Source organism: Eleginops maclovinus, chromosome 5 (genome assembly GCF_036324505.1).
Source record: "Eleginops maclovinus isolate JMC-PN-2008 ecotype Puerto Natales chromosome 5, JC_Emac_rtc_rv5, whole genome shotgun sequence".
Taxonomy (NCBI): domain Eukaryota; kingdom Metazoa; phylum Chordata; class Actinopteri; order Perciformes; family Eleginopidae; genus Eleginops; species Eleginops maclovinus.
The window spans coordinates 14385166-14392920 of NC_086353.1; positions in this window are offsets into that span (position 1 = coordinate 14385166).

A 7755-nucleotide genomic window follows, 5' to 3' on the forward strand; every position below is an offset into this window, starting at 1 on the left:
GGCATCTTATGGATAGCTGACAAACTGCAAAAGGTGGCGTGCTGGAGACAAATCTTTATTTAAAGTAAATACATTTGATGTGAAGTTACACAGGGGAAGCTGCATCAAATATATACAATGTTAGGATTTTTCATCTGATGTGCAACATGCAGCACGGGTTCCTGAAGAAAAATATAAATCATGTCAATTTTGATAATTCTTCAATCAGAGGCTTTAATTTGAGCTTAACACGAAAGTACCATGTTCATCTGCTCAACACAGACAAAATTGTATTTGAGAACGAGTTAGACAACGAAACTGTGGTGTCTAACATTCACCACCTGAGGGCAACAAATCCTCTAAAATGAATGACCTTTCCACGGTGAATCTTCCTGCTGCCCTTCAAAGATACTGAGAACAAAATTACATGTTAACCTCATACCAGGCCTAACAAGTTTAAAAGTTCTCTGAATCCATTTAAGGAAAATAAATGATAATAAATGCTTTTGCCATTTTGAATTCTCATCAGTTTCTGGAATGCTCATTCAACATTTCATTACCCAATTCAAATTGTACTTAAAAAAGATTAAACCTATGTTTAGTGGTTGGTATTTTCTGGGACACTGAAAGCAGAGAAGAGTAAATGTATCTGAATATCCTGCAAATATCTTCTCCAGTTTTGACTATAGCTGTATCTTTTACAGGTACTGTATCTCCATTTACATTTGTTTCCATGTGAAGTATTGAGCAACCTATTATAGTAGGTAAATACAAAATGAAGTGTACGATTAATTTTTTTTCTTTCGAAATTAAATATGTACCAGTAAAATTGGAAGGTTACATTTATGTTATCCATGGCGGTAGACTGACCTGCCATAAATCTGACACTGTGTTTTTCAATGTACTTCCTGAGTCGTGCTGCAAAGACCGCTCCGCAGGTTTCAGCTTTCACTGGTTCTCCCTTTTGGTCCAATGGTGTGAGCTTTGCTTTGGATTCAGCCAGTCTGACTCGGATGCCTTGTTCAGTTTCCCATTTGAAGTATATCACAGCTCCATAGCTCTTGTCACTTCCATCAGAGAATGTTACTCCCCAAGGTTTTCCAATCCAATCGACTGGTGTGAGTCTTCTATGGAAGGGGATTTGGCTAAGACGTGTGTATTCCTCAAACAGCAGGATGGCTTCTTCTCTCTATTTTTCAGACAGAGGTCTGTCCCAAGTGTCTCTGGTCAGAACTTTGCCTCCAGCTTCCTGAAATGCCTTTCTGACAAGAATATCACCCTTCTGTTTGGCAGGTGTGACAAGGCCTATTGGATCATACAGGCTAGATACTTGGCTTAGCAGTTGTCTTCTTGTCAGTGGGTTTGGAGTGTTTTTTCTCACCTCTTCACCAAGGAGATTTTGGCCGACTCTCATTTTCCTTTTCCTCTTTGAGAAGTTGATTGAGGTCATGAGGTAAAGTTTATCCTCTTCAACGAGGTATCCAACTCCAAGGGCTTTGTTGTCTCCTTCCCTCATCTGGTTTGGAAGAATGAGTATTCTGTTTTCTTCTGCTCCTTGTTCTCCTGGCACAACCCCCTGCCTCCCACTTTGGCCTGACTGGACCCAGGGCTTGAGGAAGAACCCTGCCTGCCTTCAGGATCTCTTCAACTCTTTTGGTGTTCTGGTCCAGCTTTAGCAAGTCATTATGGGAAGTCAAGACATCGTCGACATAAGCATCCTCTTCAAGGACCCTACGTTCCTCCTCCAGGTGAGCAAACATGGGCAGCTTTGCTGTCTCCCTCATGGCCAGCTGTGCAATGCACCCTGCTGGTCAATCGCCAATGTTGACAGGCATACTCTTCAATCTCTCCCTCCTCAGTGTCTCTTCAGAGAAATCTGTGGAAGTGCATCTCCAGATCTTCCAGCCACACAGAATTGTACATTTTATTGATGTCACCAAGGGCAACATGGAAACCTCCTCTGAACCTGAGTAGTACTGCTCGGATGGGATTGAGGACAGGCCCCTTCAGTAGAAGGTCATTCATGCTGAGCCCTCTAAACTTCTGACTGCTGTTCCATACCAGTCGCACAGGTGTTTGCGGATTTGGTGCCACCAAATGGCTGACATACCATACTAGTCCTTTCCAGCTTGCAGTGATGTCTTTGGTGAGTTTCTTTGCTGCTCTTCTTTCCACCATCTCATGGACTTGAGCCGTGTATGCCATTTTCCACTCTGGCTCTTTTTTTAGTTGTTCTCTGTGTCCCAGTGTGGTCCATCACTGTGCGCATCTGCTCTGATGTAGGTTAGCCCTTTCCTTATGATCTCCAGCTCTCTTTCTTCACTCAGAGTCATTTCCTTGCCTCCTGGTTGACAGTTGCCGCACCGGCATCCTCCACACCTTGGTTCGCAGGCTGCTCCAATGCTGTCTCATTTCCACCAGTCCAAGAACTCTTTGCCAGCAACCGTACTTTTGGTTTCAGCTTTGAACTCCTGTGCTTCAGTGATTTCTTGATACTTCACTGCTAAGGTTCTCATGGATCGCGCAAAGTGTGTTTGAGATGTATGCACAGCCATATCCACTTCTTCAAAGAGGTCTGGATGCGCTCCAACAACTGTTTTTCCTAATGGGTTTTCCCAAAAGACGAGGTCCCCAGTCACCTTCACTCTTTGTGGAGCAAGTTTTCTCTCCCGGTGACTGATGAGTAGCTCAACGTGCTTTGGTCTTTTGAGATCTTCCACGTTGGTTTCTGGGAAGAATTTTTTGAGTTGCTCTGGTTTGATTACTCTGTGCACTGGGGCGATTCATCCAAGCCATAGCAGACAAGCTCATGAGCTCTCTCCGTGCCGGTGGGTGTCTTGACCCTCACTCTGAGTGAGTATATTTTGTTTTTCACCTTCATGGCCGTCCCTCCGACTCCATGGACGATTAGCGGGATGTTTTCACTTAGCCGATTCAATCTCCTAGCAGCACTGTGGGTGATGTAGTTGGTGTCTGATGCTAAGTCAATGAGAGTTCCAATCTTCTGTCCTGCATTGGCAGTTACCTCTAACAGCATTAGAATGACCGGTAGCTCAGGTGTTCTTGACGCCACCACTACACGTTGATCCTTCACAACACAGTTGGCTCTTGCAGTGATGTTGGTAAAAGCTTACTTTCTGCCATTTCCGGAGTGAGTTCAGACATCAATCTTACTTGCTCCTCTGTGAGCTTTTGCTTTCTCCAGGTGGATTTTCCTCCCATCAGATTCCTTCATCTTGAAGTCTCCTCTTGAGCAAAGAAAGAAAGGGTGGTCCGAGGAGCTCCCTTTGTACAGTCCCTGTTCCTGCACAGGTACAGTAAGTGTCTTTACAGTACTCATATTCTCCATGACAGACTAAGCATCGCTTGCATGCTCCCAACTTCTCCACAGCACTCAGCTTCTCGTCAGGCTTCAGTTCTTTAAACCGCTTGCAAAAGAAAATCTTCTCCCTTTGCTTTTCGTCTCCACAGACAATACATCCTCCCCTCCTTTTGAAATATGTGGAGGCATACTTCTTGTCCAGGTAAGTAGGTTTCCTTTCAGGCTTTTCCCTCACACCAAGCTGCTCCAGTCTCTCAACAATTTCCTCTTGGGTCTTCAGGAATCCAAGAAGGCTGTCGAAGTGAGTGTCTGGGGTCACGCCATTTCTTGGGTTGACCATGAATACAAGCCAGTCTCTCTTCATATTCGTCTGGCATCTTGCTCTCTATGAATCTTATCACCAGAGGTTTCTTTATGGCTCCAGTGTTTCCGAGCTCTGTGAGATCATTCAGGGCCTTCTCAACGGTTTGAATCATGTCCATGACTTTCCTTGGCTGGTTTGCTCCTAAAGCAGGACATTTCTCCAGATCTTCAATTATCTCCAGGGCAATTGTGAACTTGTTTCCATACCTGATCTCCTGCACTCTGAACATATCTTCAGCAGTGTTGTAAATAGACAAGCGCAGGTCCCGGCAAATTCTCTCCTCAACGCTGTCCAGGAGTTGGAACTTCTTTGCCTCTACTGAGCCGGTCGGCTCCCCCTGCCTTTGCAGGTGTTCCCAGTCCTTTCTCCATCGATGGAAATTTCTTTTGAATTCGTCAAACTTGGGTAGACTGGTTGGTTTTATTTTTACTATTGGTTGATGAGCTGGCACAGGCAGTGGTGGTGTTCTTCGTCTTATTTCCTCTTCTGCCATTCTTTGTGCTGTGAGAAATTCTGCTCTCCTCGCTTCAAGGCTGGTGTTTAGAGCTTTCAGCTCCTTCATTCTGTCCTCCAGACTTGCCTTCTGTAACGCTGGAAACCACATCTCCCACTCTGATAGGCTTGTAGCGGCACCTTGGATTTGCTTCTTCACACTGTCCCACCGTAGCTCATAGCCATCTCTATTCATGGCGGAAACAGGTATTCCCTGAAGTCCTTCACAGGCTGTCTCTGTCTCTTCTATTGCAGCTCCAATCTCACCTTCCCCATATCTGGGCCAGAGGTTGTTTTGGACTGTTTTTCGGACTTCATCCAGTTTTGCATCGCACTCCTCCATTACCTTTTCCAGGTCTGTTTGCTGCTGCTCGTCCAGCTTGACTTCTTCACCTTCATTAGTCTCAGCTTCAAGGTCTGCCAGTAGGCCAGCCCTGTAGCCATCATTCGTTTCCCCAATGTTCCTTGCCAGTGACGTGAGCTTATTGAACTCCTCTTGTAGTTCAGTCTTTGTCAAGTTTCCTGACGTTCTGCTCAGGAAGTTGGCTTGTTTGGTGAAGGCACTTCTAGCCAAGGTCCTCTCTTGCTCCAGCTGTATCACTGTTTTCCCAAGAGCTTCCTTCGCCATTGTGTTTCCCAGTCAATTCTCCCTTTGCGATGACAGCTTTCCTTTCTTCAGGCTTTAATCCTGGGTCTTCACTGCCCCGCTGGATATGAGCTGGTTATCAACTGTCAAGTTATCCAGATGTTAAGGTACATTCAGCTCTGCCCAAACTTGAAAATGGCTTGTTCAATACAAATGATGCAAAGGGACAACTCTGTTCCATTCTGGTGATTTATTTTCTTTGAGATGGATTTGATGGTTGTTGAAACATTTGGGCATTTGTATGGAATTAGATGAAGTAGCAGATTGATGGCACATACAGTGGAATTTCAGAAGAAGAATAGGTTGATAACTTTCAAGATAAACAAAAGGACAAATCACATTCCACATCAGTATGCATTCAAATCATAATCATTAAACTAAACATCTCATGTTTTACCAAAGTAATTACACCAGCCTACTGCTTGGTTTACAATCTTAATCAGTATCAAACTGCCAATTGCCAGCATTTCCATTACATTTAGCTTGGACTTCAAATTTAAATTAAAACAGATCAAAATCAAACAGAAAACAGCAAGCAAATGATTCCTTCAAACAAAATATTTGACTTAGTCCATACCAGTCGGGTCTGTGGTTGAACATGAGCTGTGTCGGTAGGCTGAGGAGACCGAGCAAAGAGGGCCCGCTAAGGTAACTCCAAACATGTTATACCCATGCTTGTTTAGAGGTGCGCAGGTGAAACTGGTCCCTCCAGAAAATGGGTTGCATCCTGTTGCACCCCTTCAGGCCTGGAGTTCCTCCGCAGATGCTGGTCTTACGCTCAAACTTGTTTGACGCCACAGACACACAATGAGTTTATCCGAAGTCTACTGGTGTATAGATTACTGCCTCATCCCCTCCAGTTCCTTTATAATCCAGCATTGACCAGGCAAGAATCAAGCCTCTAAGCGCTTAGAGGTTATTGATGTGAAAGACCTCTGCTCGCTGCTGTCCGCCTCCATAAAACACAAGAACAGCTCGATGGCTGGTAGTGAGTCACACCTAAGTGATCTCAGTAGTACTTACGGAACACTAACCATTCCTGGAAGCCTTTTGTCATTGAATAGAAAGACAGGAAATCACTTTCTGCTGGGGGCCACCTCAGCAGCAAGCGGCAATATCTGAAAGCCTGAATGTTCGTAAATATATATTTTATTGTTTCACTTGAATAATCAAGATGCTGATTATGTTCACTTGTTGTAGGGCAAAAAGCAGGCTTGGACATGTGTGTGAGTTAAAGGAATGTATTCTACCAAACCAATACCTTTTTGCTTCCTACTACAGAGATCAGATTTCCGTAATTACACTGAATGTTGGACACTGGAAGGTTTTTAATATAATAATAATATATGATATCATACATAAAAAGAGTGCAGGCATGCTGATTTCAAGATTTTTAGAATGCATTTAAAATCAATCCTGCATACATGTTTTCCCTTCTGCCCTTTTTTGATGTTTTGAAACCTATTTTAACACATTCTGAAGAAAGTGCATTTTATTAATTCAATTTGCATGGCAGGTACTTTATATCATGCTTTAGAGTTATCTGAACAAGCAATATATGAAATAATCATTTGCTTCTTGAAAGCAGCTCTAAAGCTCTGATTCCACTGGTAAATAGTTTACAACCATTAAACCTGCCCTGTCCTATATGGATGTCTATTGTTTGTGCTGACTCAGGTGCTGTAACATGAGCCTGCTAAGTGTGTGTGTGTGTGTGTGTGTGTGTGTGTGTGTGTGTGTGTGTGTGTGTGTGTGTGTGTGTGTGTGTGTGTGTGTGTGTGTGTGTGTGTGTGTGTGTGTGTGTGTGTGTGTGTGTGTGTGTGTGTGTGTGTGTGTGTGTGTGTGTGTGTGTCAGAGAGTATTGACCAAACAGTGACTTCACCATTAAGATGAGCCATACTGCCCCCTCAGCAGCTTAGCTCTGGAAGATCAGTCCTTTTCAGTGGTGCTTAGATTTAGTACACAAACAAGAATTCAACGATGAAAAGAGCTCACATTGAAGCTGTAGACATGCAAACAGAGTAAACCTTTCACAATAGGGTGAAATGACTGTAAACATATTTATAGAATAGGGGGATAAGAACACACCCGTACGTCATATTTTTTACAAAATTGATACCATGAATACCATGAGAAGGAACAAGAAAGCACATTAAAACTCACTAAAAAATTTTTTTTAAACTTAAGAAAGGATCAAATATAATTATTGAGCAAGAATTTCTCACTAAGCTCGCTGCTTACTGCAAACTCAAACTGCAATAATTGAAATAATTGAAAGCATACATCTAACCACTGCATGGACATTGTTGTTTGCATTGTTCCATAAGAATATATTATGTCTAATAACACAAATGAAGTAGGTGATCACACCTTGTAAAATAACAGTACCTCATCATGCACCAGAGAGTGGAAGCGATAAAAAGAACCTGCGTCAGAGACTATTGCTTATCCAAGAAACCTGATTTCCGAGCATCATAAGTGCTTCCTGCAATTTGAGGCATTTCCCATCACACTCAGTCATACTGTCTCCCCTTTTATTGTTGGACAGCCTCCAACAACAGGCTGCACTGTGTGGAAATTAGCCTCATGAGATGGTATCTCTTCACATTTCAATGGTCCGCACATACAGTCGGAGGAAATGTGTGTGAAAATGAACATTTCATATTTACCCAGTGACTTCCCTCTCTGGCTGCTGCTGACCATTCCTGTTGCCACACACAGACAGACACACGCATACTCAAATGTATACACAGCGTGTGAATTCCTGCAGCCAGCTTATAGTATAAAGAAGGGAGACCTTTTTTTCCAGGTCAATAAATGTGCCTTTGTCCTGTACTTATTCATTTAGTGTAGATTTTTTTTGCGTTAAATGTGTTTACATGTGCTTCTCTGTGTTGCATGTTTGCATGCATGTATGGTGTGGGTGTGGCGGTGGCTCATAAAATATTCACC